At 37.2% G+C, this 18,125-nt stretch overlaps 1 protein-coding gene across 1 annotated transcript in view; it reads right to left on the bottom strand.

The window, feature by feature from the left end:
* LOC105490676 (centrosomal protein 152) overlaps nt 1-18,125 on the bottom strand; it is a 122,007-nt gene that overhangs the window by 14,807 nt on the left and 89,075 nt on the right. Inside the window, exon 28 of the transcript XR_011606063.1 lies at nt 14,454-14,605. The gene's annotated coding sequence lies outside the window, so the exon portion shown is untranslated. The remainder of the gene's footprint in view (nt 1-14,453; nt 14,606-18,125) is intronic.

The following is an 18,125-nucleotide window of genomic DNA, read 5'->3' as shown; positions in this document are numbered from 1 at the left end:
CTTAAAATGTTCCTAACACATATATAGAAACTGCTATGCATATGGTAGCATTAGCAGATGAGGAAGAAGTATCATAGACCAGGCTCATGACTTGTGGCATCCTCTATTGGACCAACCAGATATAGCCTTAACCCTTCTCAGAGGTAGCCAGTATTCTGAAGTATTTACAGATAAAATGTAATAATTTCAGGAATTTGCTGTAAAATGCTACAGAAATACAGCTGTGTATTGGGGAGGGCAAATAGATAAAACAACTCATCAGTATATAGTTAAACACTATCATGCTTTAATATTTTGAACATACCCGAAGTCAAACTAGTATATTACAATCAAGTTGCATCAGTCAGTTTTATAGTAAGAGACCAGAGACCTCATTTAGTGGACAGGGTGATCACTAATTTCTCTGGGGAACTCTCAAGCCCCAAAAGGACGTTTTCCTGGAGGGTCCCCACCAAAACACATCCTAGGACCTATGATAGGTTTAGCCTTGTCACTTATTCCAGTATTAACTTAGAATTTTTCATACAGTGGGAGGTCTTTACTGATGTACAGCCAGCTTGTGATCCACAAAAACTCTGATCTTATTCCCCTCAAATCCATCTAGAGTTGTTTTCAATTCCAATGAATAAGCTACCCCTGCTCAGCCCACCCTAACAGGCAAATTCAGTATCCACAACCTGTTTTCTATCAGCCCAAACACTGATAATGACATTTTAAATTTGGGGACTTATTCCTGTTTTCTCCACTAAGTATATTTTCCATTGTTGCTAACCAACAAGTCATGAACCCACCTACTGGGGTTTTGGGATCATTAAAGCCAAGTCACCACTATTATGAGAATTCCATGAGTTTCATTTTCTAAGTCAGTGGCTATTAAGTGGAAAATATGCTAGAACCCAAAATCCCCAAATTACTATCTTTATTTCTCTTTCACTCTAATTTTAACCAGAGGTCATTCTCATTAAAAAGCCTCTGGGTCCTTTGATAAATGTAAGTTTTATATTCACTGAGAGATCTTTGGCCCTTTCCTGTGGCTGCGCTCATGCCAGTCATCCAGCTGCTATCAATTAACATTCCATCAATTTCTCTGTCAGTTTGGGTTAGGCTTGACTGAGTCACAGGTACAGTCTACTTGGCAACATTTGGATCTCACAATGTGTTCACCATAGCAGAGTCAGAATATTTAATAAAGTTTCATTCACAAACAAAAACATTTATTGAGCACTTAGTATATGAAAAGCATTATAGTCAATAAATAGTACTTCATTCCAATGACACAGAACCTCATTGTCCTAATTAGTGATAGTCAAACTAATTTTATAAAAAGAGATTACTAAAACATACTCTGTATTAAACCAAAAACAATTCTGAGGGCTTTTCTTCGAAAAATGGCATGAATGATAGAAAAAGGAAAGAAAATAAAATGAAATAAAGAGCAAGAAAGAGCAAGAGCAAGAATAGTAAGAGGACAAGAAAGAGGGAAAAAAGAAAATATCAAGGGCATGTGAAAAGAAAAATAGAATGACAAAAAAGAAAAATGAAATAATGAGAAAGAAAAAACAAAGACAACAGTGGAGAGGAGGGAGAGAGGGAGTAAAAGAAAGAAATCAAGAGTGAAAGAAATATGCTAAACTAAATGGCAAAAATTAATCCTGGTACAATATATTTTAAAATATTAAAATATATTCATATATAAAAATATATATATTCATTAAAGTCACAGTCATCAGACGAGTAGTTGATATGGCAAGAAATTTAGGAAAATCCTCAGAGGCCTCAAATCAAGAAACAAGAAAGCATGAATTGAGAGTGTGAGAAAGCACTGAAGCCAAAGGTTGCACATTTGTCAATCCCTGGTGGCCTATGAAAAAAGGGGCACAGGAGAAAAAGCACAGGTCCCATACAAGGTGAGTCAGGTCCAGACCCTCAAATAAAATTAGACCCCTGAAAGGTAACACCCTTAGTGAACAAAATACAAAACAAAGAAACGCCCCATAGAAGCAGATTATGAGACTTGCCTCAGGTAGAAAGAAATTAAATGTCCTGAAATTCCTAACCCAAATCATAGTTTGGAGTTGAAATTCTATAGCATGCACGCGCGCACACACACACACACACACATACACACAAAATGCATTTAAAGCATTCTCAGGTTGGAAAGGCCTCTAGACATGTCACAGAAGTGAGCACAGAGCACAGATCTTTGCAGAGAAGAACAACTTGATTAAACCCAGGCTTCAGTGAATTTCTAAGGACAAAGTTCCAAGGTACTCGAGCTCTCATTTAAAAAATATCACCTGAGAACACACGGACACGTAGAGGGGAACAACACACACTGGGGCATTTCAGAGGGTGAAGAGTGGGAAAAGGGAGAGGATCAGGAAAAATGACTAATGGGTACTAGTCTTAATACCTAGGTGATGAAATAATCTGTATAACAAACCCCTATGATACAAGTTTACCTATGTAACAAACATGAACTTGTAACCCTGAACTTAAAAGTTAAAAACAAACAAAGAAACAAAAAACATCACCATACCCATTAAAAAAAACCCATCATGAGTTAGAGGTAGACAAAATAATAGACTACAGCATTATATTTACAAAGACGGGGTATATTAGAACAATTAAAAATTAATGTAACTGTTTAACATAGTTAAAGAAAAAATGAGAGCTATTAAAAACATGATGAGGAATAAGAGTTATCAAAAATAGATAGAAATCAGTTTTTGAAACTACATTAAATATTTAGAAACTAAAATTAGAAATTCAATGAAAACTTAGCAGATTAGACACAGCTGAAAAGAAACTTCGTGTAGTGAATAACAGGGCTGAAGGAATTAACTAGAATGCAACTCAAGTGATACAGAAATAGAAAACAGGAAATAGAAATCAAAAGCCATAGAGCACAGTTTGAGAAGTCTGAACTATATCTAATGAGAGTTGTGGAGGTAATGGGGAGAGGCAATATTTTGAAAATATTATAGCTGAAACTTTTCCAGAATTCATTAGACTCATGAATCTTTAGATTCAGGAACCCCAGTGAATCTCAAGCAGCATAAATGCAAACAAATCTTAACCTAGATGCACTGTAGTGAGAATATACATCGTTAAAGAAATGATTTTAAAAGTACTCCCCCCAAAGACAGAAAGAAAGAGAGAGAGAGAGAGAGAGAGAGAGAGAGAGAGAGAGAGAGAGAGAAAGAAAGAAAGAAAGAAAGAGAAAGAAAGAAAGAAAGAAAGAAAGAAAGAAAGAAAGAAAGAAAGAAAGAAAGAAAGAAAGAAAGAAAAGAAAAGAAAAGAAAAGAAAAGAAAGAAAAGAAAGAAAAGAAAGAAAATCAACAGAGAGTAAAAAGAACAGATTACTTTACTTTCAATGGAATATTTAGACCAAAGGCTGATTTCTCAACAACAATAAAAGCAGGACAATGGAATAATGCCTCAAAACAATGAAAGAAAATAATCACCAATTTATAAATCTATACCCAGAATAGTTATCCTTTAAGAGTGAAGTAAAAAATAAATTTAAAAAAGTTTTTCAGACAAACAGAAGGAATTAACTTCCAACATATGTTTACTTCGAAAAACTTCTTATTTTTTGGATTTTTTTTATTTTCATGTTTAAATTGACACATTGTAATTATACATAGTTATGGGACACAATTTGATATTTCAATATATGTATATGTCATACAATGATCAAATCCAGGTAGTTGTTAATAGCATATCCATCCTCATGAATTTATCATTTCTTTGTGGTAAGAATATTCAATAACATGTCTTTTGACTATTTGGTAATATACAATACCTTAGTACTAACCAGTCACCTTACTGTGTAATAGAATATCTGATCTCATTTCCGCTATCTTATTGTAACTTTGTACCCATTGATCAACCTCTCACCATTCTCCCTTCCTTGTCCCCCTACCCCCAGTCTCTGGTAACCAATGTTTTCTCTACTTCTATGATATTAACTTTTTATTTTAGATTCAACATGAGTGATATTATGTGGTATTTGTCTTTCTGTGTCTGGCTTATTTCACTTAACATTATGTCCTCCAGGTTCATCCATGTTGTCATAAACTATAGAATTTCATTCTTTTTCATGGCTGAGTATTATTCCATTGTTTAACATTTTCTTTACTCATTCATTCTTTGTTGGACATTTCTTGGCTATTATAAATGGTGCTGAAACAAACATGGCAGTGTACATATTTCCTTGACATACTGATTCAATTTTCTTTGGGTATATATCCAGTAGTGGACTTCCTGGATTATGCAGTTGCTTTTTTTTTTTTTAAAGAGGAATCTCCATACTGTTTTCCATAACGGCTGTACTAATTTATAATCCCACGATCAGTGTGTAAGTTTGTCCTAGAATCCCACCATCAGTGTGTAAGTTTGTCCTTTTCTAGACTTGTTTTCTTTTGTCCTTTTTATAACAGACATTCTAACTTTTTATAATAGGCATTCATAACCATTCTCATTAGGGTTTTGATTTGTATTTCCCTGATGATTAGTGATGTTGAACATTTTTCCACATACTTGTTAGCCATTTGGATATCTTCTTTTGGGAAATGTCTGTTCGGGTCTTTGGTTCATTTTTTATCTGCATTTTTATTTTTGTCTTGCTGTTAAGTTCATTATTTATTCTGGATATTGACTTCTTGTCAGATGTACAGGGTTTGCAAATATTTTCTCCCATCCCATAGGTTGCCTCTTCATTCTGTTTCTTTTCTTTGCTATGCAAAAGCTTTTTAATTTGATGTAACCCCCTTTGCCTATGTGTTTCTTTTGTTGCTTTTAACTGTTATTTTGAGGTCTTATTTAAAAAATCTTTATCTAGTCCAATGTCATGAAGCATTTTCTCTATGTTTTCTTCTAGTAAATTCAGAGTTTCAAGTTTACGTTTAGGTATTTAATTCATTTTGAGTTGATTTTTGCATATGATGAGAGGTAGGGGTCTAGTCTTATTCTTCAACATGTGAATATCCCATTTTCCCAACATCAGTTATTGGAAAGACTGTCTTTTCCCCAAAGGTGCTCTCTATTCTGTTTCATTGGTCTATATGTCTGCTTTTATGCCAGTACCATGGTGTTTCAGTTTCTATAGCTTTGTGTATTTTAAAGTCAGGTAGTGTGATGCCTATAGCTTTGTTCTTTTTGCTCAGGATTGCTTCAGCTATTTGGTATCTTTTGTAGTTCCATTTGACTTTTAGAACTGTTTCTTTTATTTCTGTGAATAATTTCATTGGTACTTTGATAGTTTGTATTAAATCTGTAGATTGCTTTGGGTAGTGTGGCCATTTTAACAATATTTATTCTTCCAGTCAATAAACACAGGATATCTTTCCATTTATTTGTGCCTTTTACAATTTCTTCCATCATTATTTTATAGTTTCCAATGTAGAGATATTTCACCTTTGTTAAGTTTATTCCTACGTAACTTATTTTTTGGTAACTGTTGTAAATAGAATCACTTTCTTGATTTCTTTTTCAGATAGTTCACTATTAGTGTATAGAAATACTACTGATTTTTGTATGTTGGTTTTGTATCCTGCAATTTTATTTAATTTGTTTATTAGTTCTAACAGTTTTTTGGTGGTCTTTAGGGCTTTCTATATATAAGATCATGTTGCCCACAAACAGAGACAATTTGAATTCTTCTTTTCCAATTTGCATGTCTTTTATTTCTTTCTCTTGTATAATTGCTCTAGCTAGGACTTTAAGTACTATGTCAAATAGAAGTGGTAAAAGTGGGTATCCTTGTCTTTTTCTGATATTAGAGGAAAAGCTTCCAACTTTGCTCCATTCAGTAAGATGTTCAGTGGGTTTGTCATATATAGTCTTTATTGCGTTGAGGTACATTCTAACTATACCTAATTTGTCGAAAGTTTTTATCATGAGAGGATGTTGAATTTTGTCAAATGATTTTTCTGCAGCGGTTGAAATGACCATACGGCTTTGCCCTTTCTGTTAATGCAGTGCATCACATATATTGATTTGCATGTGTTGAACTATCCTTGTATCTCTGGGAGGAATCCCACTTGATCACAGTGAATGATCCTTTTAATGTGCTGTTGAATTCAGTTTGCTTGTATCTTGGGGATTTTTGCATTTGTGTTCATCAGGGCTACAGCTTGTAGTTTCCTCTTTTTCTGTTACGTTCTTGTCTGGTTTTGGAATCAGAATAATGCTGGCCTTGTAAAATGAGTTTGGAAGTATTCCCTCCTCTTCAACTTTCTGGAATAGTTTGAGGAGGATTGGTATTCTTTCTTCTTTAAATGTTTGTTAGAATTCAGCAGCGAAGCCATCAGATCCTGGGCTTTTCTTTGATCGTAGCCTTTTTATGACTGATTTGATTTCTCTACTCATTATTGGTCTGTTTAGATTTTCTATTTCTTCTTTATTTAATCTTGACGGTTGTATGCGTCCAGAAATTTATCTGTTTCTCGACTATGTTGTCAAATTTATTGGCATATAGTTGTTCATAATAGTCACTTATGATCTGCGATTTTTATAAAGGCATGGCAAAATGGCGGGGGTGGGGTATGTCTCTTATGATCTTTTGTACTCCTTAAAAAGTTTTTTTTGAGAGAAAGGGTCTCACTCTGTCACCCAGGCTAGAGTACAGTGGCCTGGTCATAGCTCACTGCAGCTTGGAACTCCTGGGCTTAAGGGATCCTCCCATTTCAACTTCCTCAGTAGCTAGGACTACAGGCACCTGCCACCATGCCTGGCTAATTTTTTAATTTTTTGTGGAGATGGAGGGGGCGTGTCTCACCATGTTGCCCAGGCTGGTCTGAAACTCCTGTGCTCAAGTGATTCTCCTGCCTCTGCCTTCCAAAATGCTGAGATTACAGGCATGAGCCACTGCACCCAGCTGATCTTTTGTATTTTTTAAAATTTTTATTTCTTTAATTTTCTGCCAAGCCTCTGTCATCCAATTTTTTGTATTTCTATGATATCAGTTGTAATGTTTCCTTTTTCATCTCTGATTCTACATATTTAAGTATTCTCCCTTTTTTTCTGAGTCTAGCTAAAGGTTTATTGATTTTATCTTTCAAAAAAAAATGACTATTTGTTTAACTGACCTTTTGTATTGTTGTGGTTTTTTTAGTCTCTATTTTGTTTATTTCTGCTCTGAGCTTTATTACTCCCTTTCTCCTACCAATTTTAGGTTGAGTTCATTCTCGCTTTACTAGTTCCTTCGGGGCATCACTATGTTGTTTATTAAAAATCTTTCTTCTTTTTTTGATGTAGGCATTTATTGCTGTAAACTTCCTTTCAGAACTGCTTTTGCTGTGTCCCACAGGTTTTGGTGTGATGTGTTTCCATTCTCATTTGTCTCAAGAAATTTTTAAATTTCCCTCCTAACTTCTTCATTAACCCATTGGTTATTTAGGAGCATATTGTTTAATTTCTATGTATTTGTAAAGTTTCTGAAGTTTTTCTTCTTGTGTATTTCTAATTTGTACCCCTTTTGTCCATAAAACATACTCAATACGATGTCTAGCTTCTTAAATTTGCAAAGACTTGTTTTGTGGCCTAACATGTTCTGTCCTGGAGAATGTTCCATGTGCAGTTCCGAAGAATGTGTATTCTGCAGCATGTGTTGTAGATGACTTTTAGGTCCATTTGGTCTGTGGTGCAGTTTAAGTCTGATGTTTCTTTGTCGCTTTTCTGTCTAGATTATCTGTCCATTGCTGACAGTGGGAAAGGAACTTCTCAAGTACATCAGAAAGAAAGAAAATAACCCCAGAAGGAAGGTATGAGCATAAGACAGAAAGGTTGAAAGTAGAAGGATGGAAAAAATATATCAGGAAAATACTAACAAAAAAATCTGGCATAGCTGTATTAATTATAAATGAAAGAGGGGAATATTAGTGAAGATAACAAAGGTCACTACATAGTTTTCAAAAGTTTTAATAAATCAGGAATAAGAATTCTAAATGTACATGAACATAAGATAGGCTTAAAATATATAAAGAAAAATTGAGATGACTACAAGAAGAAATTGAGTTTCACATACTTCTTAAAACAACTGACAAATTGAACAGGCAAGAAATTAAAATTTGAACAATACATTTGTCAAGTTTTATCAAATGATCACATATAAAACATAGATTGCCAACAATGGATAATACACATGCTTTTCAAACACACTAGGAACATTTGAAATGCAGTGGGAATATATTCAATGTATTCAATGCTGTTAGAAAAACTAAGAGAGGTAAAGAGATAATTCACATCTCTTCCTGGGTTCTAATCCTTGCCCTAAATACTAACTTGCAGCAATTCTAAGCAAGGCCTGAAGAAGAAAGTCTTTCATAGAATCTCAGGGTGGAGGGACTTCACAGCCATCTATGCCAACCCTATCCTGAACCTAAAAGTCTCCACAACATCCTCCTGAAGCCTTTATCTAGCTTCTGTTTAAATTTCTCCACAAGGGGGAATGTGGTAGTCCCAGGGCAGCCCTCTCAGCCCCTCCCAACCTTTAACTGGATAGCATGCCTGCAAATTCACAGCAGGAATTCAACTGTACATCTGAGCTAATTAGTCATTATTTTAGGGTCTGTGGGCAATGTCACGGGATGGGTCTTGTGATGATGGTGTAAGAAATCCTACCCAGAACCCAGATGTCAGGTCTAGGTGACCATGCCTGCTAAAAACTCTTGTATAACCACACAGTGAAACTATGTGGAGTTTCAGGATGATGTGGTTAAGTTTTGCAAGCCCTACTCAGGGATTTTTGCAACCTGGAAGTGCCTTAGCTTGGATTGGTGGAATATATACACTTCTCCCATACTTGAGAGTTTTAAAAAATCATAATAAAAAGCAGACATAATGAAAAAACAGCAAAATTCTAGCCTAGCTTTTTCTAGTCCAATTCTCATCCCCGGGGGCAACAATGTATTGTCCCCCAGGGCAACTTTCAATCCCTTTAGCTGGTTTCTAGTATTTACCTCCAAATGTTTTTTATTTATTTTTTTAACTTTCATTTTAAGTTCAGGGGTACAAGTTCAGGTTTGCTGTTACATAGATAAACTGTGTCATGGGGGTTGTTGTACAGATTATTTCATCACCCAGGTATTAAGCTGAGTACCCATTAGTTATTTTTCCTGATCCTCTCCCTCCTCACACCCTCCACCCTCCACCCTCCAAAAGGCCCCCATGCGTGTTGTTCCCTCTATGTGTCCACGTGTTCTCATCATTTAGCTCCCACTTATAAGTGAGAACATGCTTAGCTCCAAATTTCTAAATAACATCTTTTTGTTGTTGTTTTTGAGGCAAGTTCTGGCTCTGTCTCCCAGGCTGGAGTGCAGTGGTGCCATCTTGGCTCATTGCAACCTCAACCTCTTGGGCTCAAGCCATCCTCCCACCTCAGCCTCCTAAGTTGCTGTGACTACAGGCATGTACTATCTGCCCAGTTAATTTTTGTATTTTTTTGTAAAGACGGGGTTTTACCATGCTGCCCAGGCTGGTCTCAAACTCGTGAGCTCAAGCAATCCTCCTGCCTCGGCCTCCCAAATTGCTGGGATTACAGGTGTGAGCCACCACATCCAGCCTCTAAATCACAGCTTTATACTGTTTTTTCTTAATATTTTTTAGTTTTAGATATTATCTATTTATTTTCAACTATAGAAAATAAGGAGTTTGCTCATACATACCCTGCTTCTCCCCACAAACATACACTTTTCTTCCCTGATAATCTCAATATAGCTTTATTATTCTTTTTTAAGGAGTGTAACATGTTTACATTATTATGATAAAATAACTATCATTCAGGGATAAGCCTACAGCATACAATGATAATATTTATTTCCATGTACAACTCCTTCTCTGGAAAAAATACTGCCTTTTACATTTCCTCAACTTTTTTTTTTTAAGTTGAGAAAACTTCATCCATCATCATTTCATCATTACATCCTCAGTTTCCCAACAGAACTAAAACTATTCGCTCAAGTTCAAACTCACTGGGTATTCTATACATTTCATTTTTCTTCAAGAACTCTCTTTCATGAGTATCTCCATTCTTTTCCATGATTCTAGATGGGCTGCATTCCATAATCACTGTACTGCTGGAACTTCCCTTCACAACCACCCTGGCAATTTCCTTTTTGTCTTTGGGAATTCCCTTCCTTTTTCCATTGTGTTGCATTCCATCCTTGTTTCCTGGATCCTGTCTTCCACTTTCTTTGTTTGCCAACTTGTTTTGGGAAAGTACATCCCAAAATAGTTGCTTTTTTTTTTTTTAAGAGTAATTTTTGTTGTTGTTGTTGTTAAATAGAGACAGGGTCTTGATTTGTCACCAAGGCTGGAGTGCAGTGGCATGATCACGGTTCACTGCAGCATTGAACTCCTGGGCTCAAGTGACCCTCCTGCCTCAGCCTCCCGAGTAGCTGGGACTGCAGGCGCACGCTAATTTTTGTTTTTTTTGTTTGTTTGTTTTTTGTAGAAACGAGGTTACACCATGTTGCCCAGGTAGGTCAGGAACTCCTGGGCTCAAGTGATTTGCCCACCTTAGCCTCTGAAAGGGCTGAGATTACAGGTGTGAGCTATTGAACCTGGAAAGAGTAAATTTTTAAAGGCATTGCATTATTATTAAATTGGCAGGCTGAGTACTGGATTATGAATTGAAAGCTTTTTCCCATCAGAATTTTAAAAGCACTGTTCCACTGTTTTCTAATTTTATTTGTTGCAAATGAGAAGTCTGATCCCCTTTTAATTCTTGCTCTACGACCTCATTTTATGTGAACATTTATGTGAAAGGCTGAAAATAATTTACATGTCAAATAAGAGGTTAACTTATTTCCATATTTTCATTCAGGTCAAATAATATAATGTCTATAGACAATTAAGCCATTAAAAAGGGGGAGGCTCCAGTGAGGTGTGATCACACCACTGTACTCCAGCCTGAGCGACAAAGTGAGACCCTGTCTCAAACAAAACAAAACAAAACAAAACATTGTATTTTATAAAAATATTTAATGTCATAATAAAATCACCACGATGAAAGATATTATATATTCATGTTTTAAAATACTGAAAAATAATTCACCAAAACATTAAAAGTGACGCTGTTGGATGATAAAATTTTGGGAGTTTCTTCTTTTTAGTAACTTCTGTATTAAAAACATTTCTAAAACCTATGTTTATTTTTACAGTTGGGTTTGAAAAATGTGTCCTAATGCCATGTTAAAGTCTTCCTAGAGCCAGTAATAAATATCAATATTACATTGGAAAAAAACAAAGGAGAAGATTACTGTAAATCTTTATAAATGCAGTTTTAACCTCATATTGCTGGCATTTTATTATAGAATTTTCTTTTTCTTTTTCTTTAAGACAAGTTCTCACTCTGTCACCCAGGCTGGAGTGCAGTGGCGCAATCTCAGCGCACTGCAACCTCTGCCTCCCAGGCTCAACCGATCCTCCCACTTTTGCATCCCAAGCAGCTGGGATCACAGGCATGCACCATCACACGTGACTAATTTTTGTATTTTTGGTAGAGACATGGTTTCTCCACTTTGCCCAGGTTGGTCTTGAACTCCTGGGCTCAAGCAATCCTCTGGCCTCAGCCTCCCAAAGTGCTGAGATTACAGGCATGAGCCACCATGCCTGGCCTTATTACAGACATTTTCTAACATATGGCAAAGTTAAAATAATTTGTCAGTAAACCATTGCATACCTACCACCTAGAATATATGAATAATATTTTACTATACTTGCTTTATCCCCTGTCTACTGATCCCTCTATCCACATCAATCCCTCTTATTTTTTTTAGTATTTCCAAATAAATAGCAGACATCCAAACTCTTCCCTCTAAATGTTTCAGCATGCATTTTAGAGTTCAGTACTTTCCGTATTGTTAATATTTAGAGTTCAACATTGTCTATAGTACTTTTCTTTCAAGTTAAAACTTACAAACCTGAAGTAAAATGTAAAACCTGAGTAAAATGTACAAACCCAAAGTGTCCATTTGTTGAGTTTTGACTACTGCAAACATCTGTGTAATCCAAACTGCTATCAAGATATAATATTACTATATCACTTCATGTAAATTATAGAACACTTGCAACCATATAGTCCACTTATCAGTCACCTCCATCCCTTATTTTATGCTATAATTGTCATATGCATTAAATTTGTATACATTACAAACATGAGACAATGTTATAATTTTTGCTTAAAATTGTTATATATATTTTAAAGAAACAGAGGAAAAATATTTTCTAGTTACTAGTTCTGATGCTTACCTTTCCTTCCCTTCCCCTCTCCTCTTCTCTTCCTTCCCCTTTTTTTTTTTTTTTTTTAAGGATTTTTTTCTGCAGCTTTTTAAAGATGTTGGTTAACTGTTTTCTGGTCTCATTGTTTCTGATGAGACTTCAGTGGTCATTCAAATCATTGTTCCCTTATATATAGTTTGTTGTTTTTCTTTGCCTGCTTTCAGAAATTTCTCATTGTCTTTGGTTTTCAGCACTTTGGTTATGCTATGACTTGGAGTTTGCTGAGCTTTTTTAAACCGTAAATTTATAATTCATATAAAAAGTGGAGACTAGGCATGGCAGCTCACGCCTGTAGTCCCAGCACTTAGGGAGGCCAAGGCGGTCAGATCACAAGGTCAAGAGATGGAGACCATCCTGGCTAACACGGTGAAACCCTGTCTCCACTAAAAATACAAAAAATTAGCCTGGTGTGGTGGCAGGTACCTATAATCCCAGCTACTCGGAAGCCTGAGGCAGGACAATGGCATGAACACAGGAGGCAGAGGTTGCAGTGAGCCAAGATCATGCCACTGCACTCCAGCCTGGGTGACAGAGCAAGACTCCGTCTCAAAAAAAAAAAAAAAAAAAAAGAGGAAAATTTTGTCCATTAACTCTTAAAATGTTTCTTTTGTTTAATTTCTTTTTCTCCTCTTCTCTGGGCCTCTTATTATACATATGTTAAACCTTTGGCTTTGTACCACAAATCTTTAATGCTTGCTTGCTTTCTTTGTTAAGTTTCTTTGACCACTCTATTGCACATTAGATAATTCTATTGATTCGATTTTCAAGTTCAGTGGCTCTTTCCTCTGTCATCTCCTTCTGCCATTAAGCCCATGGTGAATGTTATGTTTCAGATAATTTAACTTTTAGTTCAAGAATTCCTATTTGGTTCTCTTCATGGTTTATTTCTTTGCTGAAATTTCCTATCTTCTCTTTCATTGTAAGCATATTTCCTTTTACATCGCTGTACATGTGTATAATAGCTACTTCAAAATTCTTGCCTGTTACTTTCAACAGTTGGATCACCTCAGGTTTGGTCTGTGTTGACTATGATTTTTCTTGAGAATAGATCACATTTTTTGTTTTTTCTATTATGTTGAGTAATTTTGAATTGTATCCTAGACACTGTGAAAATTATGTGAGAAGACTCTGGATTTGGTTATATTCCTCCAAAGAGTATTACTTTTTATTTTGTTTGGTTTTAGCAGGCAAGTGACTTAGTTAGACTAAAACTGTAAACTCTTCTCTCTTGGGCAATAACCCAAATCTCAGTTCAGTTATTTTATTCTTAAGGAAGCTACTTGGAATCTGGTCCATCCATGAAGAAGTCATGGATCAACAAAGATTTGAGCAATTTTTGGTTTCCCTTTCCTGGTTTTATAATTGCTAGGATTCCCCCTTCACTTTCCAGTAGCTACAATTGCCTTGAATTCTGTGCTCTGATTCCTTAGAGCAGAAAGACTCCCAATTTTCTATGGGCTTTTAAGCTACCACAGCTACCAACTGTGGTCTGCCTTCAGGCAAAGAGCTGTTAAGACACAGGAAATCTACCCTTTACCATTCCCTTCTCCCAAATGCCAACCTCCCTCCAGAATAAATTTCATTTTGTTCAGGCTCCATTGTCTCCAGGTAGATTTTTGTTTGTTTTTTATTTTGCCCAGAATTTATAGTTGTTATCCGTGGGAGGACCAGTCTAGCAGAAGCTTAATCAGACATTCCTAAAGTGAACCATCATTGTGGGAGATTTTACTTTTCTTCTTAATACTTTATCATATTGTCCACAATGAGCAAGAGTTACTCTGATAATCAAGAAAGTTTTTAAAATATATATATATTAGTATATTACAAACGAAAACTTTTCATGCAAAAGAGTAAAACTTTACATTTATTTAGGAGAGTGGAAGGAAGTAGAAATTCTTTGGAGAATGGTTGTGAAAATTTAAGGAGAATGAAACAAAACTAAAAATTACACAGCAAGAATTCAGACTATATAGACTAGGGAGGTCTCCAAGCCAAAGGACACCTCTAAGCAGATGCTGCACCGATTGGCAGTAGCAAGAAGGAAAGCAACTCAGAGCTTGCATTGTCAATACTTTCATCTCTACGTTTCCCTGTTAACACTTACCTTCCCTTCCTGATGCAAACCCCTCCCCTCCTATAGTACCAACCACCCGTAATATACTTACGGAATTTGATTTCCAAGTTCCTCCAGGCATAAGTCTCTCCTCCACTGATGATCATCTAAGTGGGTAAATGTAAGCTTTCTACTGCCATGGGAATCAAGTTTATACTTGTGTCATCCTGGGTGAGTTATCTTTCTGAGACTTAGCTTCTTCACCTGCAAAATGGGAAAAGTGAACTAACAGGCCTTTAACCTTTTTTTTTTTTTTTTTTTAAGATGGAATCTTGCTCTGTCATTCTGCTGGCTGGAGTGCAGTGGCACAATCTTGACTCACTGCAACCTCTGCCAACTGGGTTCAAGTTATTCTCCTGCTTCAGCCTCCCCAGTAGCTGGGACTACAGGCACGTACCACCATGCCCGGCTAATTTTTGTATTTTTAGTAGAGACGGGGTTTCACCATATTGGCCAGGCTGGTCTCAAACTCCTGACCTTGTGATCTGCCCACCTTGGCCTCCCAAAGTGCTGGGATTACAGGTGTGAGCCACCGCGCCCAGTCAACCTTTTTTTAATCTCCAAAATTATATAGACTTGTACAGAAATTCTACAAAACATAAACATGCTTTAAACATACTGCAAAACCATTTTTTCCCCTAAAATCTGCTATCCTATACCATACTCAGGGTATCATGTGCTATATAAAAATCCACTAGAGGGGAGTAAAACATTAAGTGAGAACATACCACAACTCGAGTTAGGTATCCTGTATAAATTATATTTGCAACTGTTGCCTTATGTCTATTGTTTCTGATCAATCCCACTGGATTGCTTTAAAACCCAAAGATGTGAGGGAATCACCAAATCCATGTGAAAGTCTTCTGCTCTGTGGAATAAAGCCCCACGCCTAAGGCTAGGGAGTCTTTGTACTCTTTAAAGCCACTTACTAATGGAACAAGAGCAGTTCCTTAAAATAAACATGCCCATTCCATTTCTAGTTTTCTTTCTATTTATAACTAAGTTACGGTGACCAAAAAGATCCCCTAAACTTTAATTCAGAAGAGAAGCTTCCTTCTGAGCACTATTCTCACTGAAAGGCAAAAGCGACTGCAGTGTTCCTGATCCTTGAGTAGTTCAATATCCAAAGAGACTGCAGAACGTTGTCTTTGTTCCAAGTTATTTGCACCCCAAAAGCTGATTTCCAAGTTCTTTGTTCCAAGTTCTTTGTACCACCCCAAGAGCTATTTCCAAAAGCTGAAAGAAAGAGTCCTTAGGTGGGGGTCCCCTCACATTAATATTATTAAAGACCCAGGCCCATTGGTTTACTACTTCCACTTTAAAGAAATATAATTTTAACATAGTAAATTCTCACCTCTTCAAAGTTTTCCAAATTTGTATTTCTAGAGTGTGTCTACATTTCTGACTTTCCTAGTAGTTACAGAATGATAAAGAATGGATATCACTAACTTTAGAGTCAGCTGACAAGAGTTTAAATCCTAATTAGTTGATTTCAACTGTAAGCCCATAAGGAAATGGTGATGAAAACAAAACAACAAAACTTGTTCCTTCACTATGTATAGCTTGAGAAGCACTGGTGGACAGAGGCTGCCTTGAAGCAAGAATTCCCTTCAGTTTAGGGACATGGGCAGCCCAAAGTAATCTGCACGGTTAAAGCCAGGGAATTAAACAGCTGGACTCCACTTTCTTCTTCCCTCCTATCTCCTGCCAGCGCTACTCGGGGACCAAACCCAACTGGGAGCTGGAGAGAGGATGAGCCCCAAAGTCTAGAGACGGGTAGAGAGGATGAAGAGAGGGTCTGGAGGAGCAAACAGTTGACAAGCAGATGCAAAATTATTCCTGTAACATCTCCACTTTGACTTACAGTTCCAATTCTAACATGTATGAAAAGGCTTATTATTATTATTAGCAGAAGTTTCTTCCCCTTCAGCAACTGTTCCTTGAAGTGCTACTCTGAAGGGCTGGGGAGCTCTGGGGAAGGAGGCAGGGCATATTGGAATGTTCTGCTTCCACTATACCATTCTTTAAGGGCAACCAATAAAGGAGCACTGCAGAAGCAGCAGTGCAGTGGCCCACAGCTGCAGGTTCCTCTAGGATGAGTCTGGCCTGGCAAGAACTGGGGCATTTGCCCAGCAGTTGCCCATTATGGTAACTGTTTCTGATTATTTTGTAGTGGCTCAACTTATTTGGGTTAAACTGTATTCCCCAGAATTCCCTTGCTAATAGGTTCTGCCCAGGTTGGGCTACAAGAGATACTCTCTTGCAAGAGTTGGGGGATGGAAGGGAAACAGCAGCCATTTTGTTGCATTCACATGCTTCTGTCAGTTATGCAATCAAACACGAATGTCAGTGCTGCGATGAAGGAACTTGTGGGTATAAATAAAGTTCCTAATCAGGTGATCCTTAATTAGGGAAATTATCCTGTGTGGGCCTGACTTAACTGGCTGGAAGGCCCTACACGAACAGAGACCCTGCCTGTGGACAGTAGCTTTGACCTGTGCACATGGGGTCCCAGCTTGCTTGTGCTCTTCCCTTCTTGACTGCCTCTTCTGTAGACTTTGGACTTGTTTACCCAGCCCCCACAATTGCATAAGTAACTTCCTTAATATCTATCTATCCAGATTAGTCATCTTTATCTCCTACTGGTTCTGCTTCTCTGTTTGAACCCTGACTGATAACACTACTTCTTACACTTGGGCAGGCAGGGAAGGCAGTGGAACACAGTTCTCATTCCAGTCCCTGTGCCTCCTGTACACCCCCACTAGCTCAGTATTACCCTTTCCAGACTCAGTTTTTCTGTGACTCTTGTCTTTCTCTGACCCCCAATGACACAGGCAGCTCCTCCACTCCCGTTAAAGAGAGGACCTGGAAGGCAAGGCAAGGAAGGGCCAAAGTCAGGGAATCCAGAAGAATGACCTGGTAGAAGGGATGAAGGTGAAAAAGGTAGATGCAAAGAACTGAATGATTGATTGACAGAAGAAGAGGAACAAGATTGGTGGGGAAGCAGGATGGGTGGTTTGGGAAAGGCACAGAGGGAAGATCTGGAGGAAGGGAAGAAGTGAGGCCGTAGGCAGGAGAGGGAGACTAGCAGGGTACAACTGTGTTTAGCTCTGTCTCCTTTGTCGTCATCCCCTCCTTGGGAAAGGGAAGCCTGTTTCCACTAGTAGGTTGCCTCACACTTCAGTTATAAATAATCTGTGGAGTACCACCCTATATGTATAAGTGGCTAATCTTTTTTTGATCCAGTTTTCACTATTTTCAGGTCTTCAATTTTTAGTACTAAAAAGCATAACAATGTTATTCATATGCTTGCTTTAAAATTTTTGATATAAGCGAGGTACAGAACAGTAGGTATACTATGCTAAGATTTATGTAAAATAAAGGATATTTATTCATTTATCCTCATGTAAATAGGTTTTGAGTAACAAATTCTGCTTCAAGGGTAGAGAACTAGGCAACTGGGACCAGAGTTGGGAAAGGGGCTTTTTACATATTATTGTTTAAAATGTGGACTTGCTGATGAATTGTCACCATAGATATTGATCATTCTCTCTGCTGCACCTGTGATGTGACTGTGGGTGTAAGTAAAACACATAGAGGAGTCAGCCACTGCTATCCTTTCCTACGCCTCTCCAAAGCTCAGTCTGTGATGACAGTGATGCAATGCTCCCCGGGAAGGTATTTCCACATATGATTCTGTTCCTCCTCAGCAAACCAATGATTT

This window comes from Macaca nemestrina, chromosome 7, assembly GCF_043159975.1.
Source record: "Macaca nemestrina isolate mMacNem1 chromosome 7, mMacNem.hap1, whole genome shotgun sequence".
Lineage (NCBI taxonomy): Eukaryota > Metazoa > Chordata > Mammalia > Primates > Cercopithecidae > Macaca > Macaca nemestrina.
The sequence above is the reverse complement of the archived record's forward strand: the minus strand, read 5'-3'. Positions and strand labels throughout refer to the sequence as shown.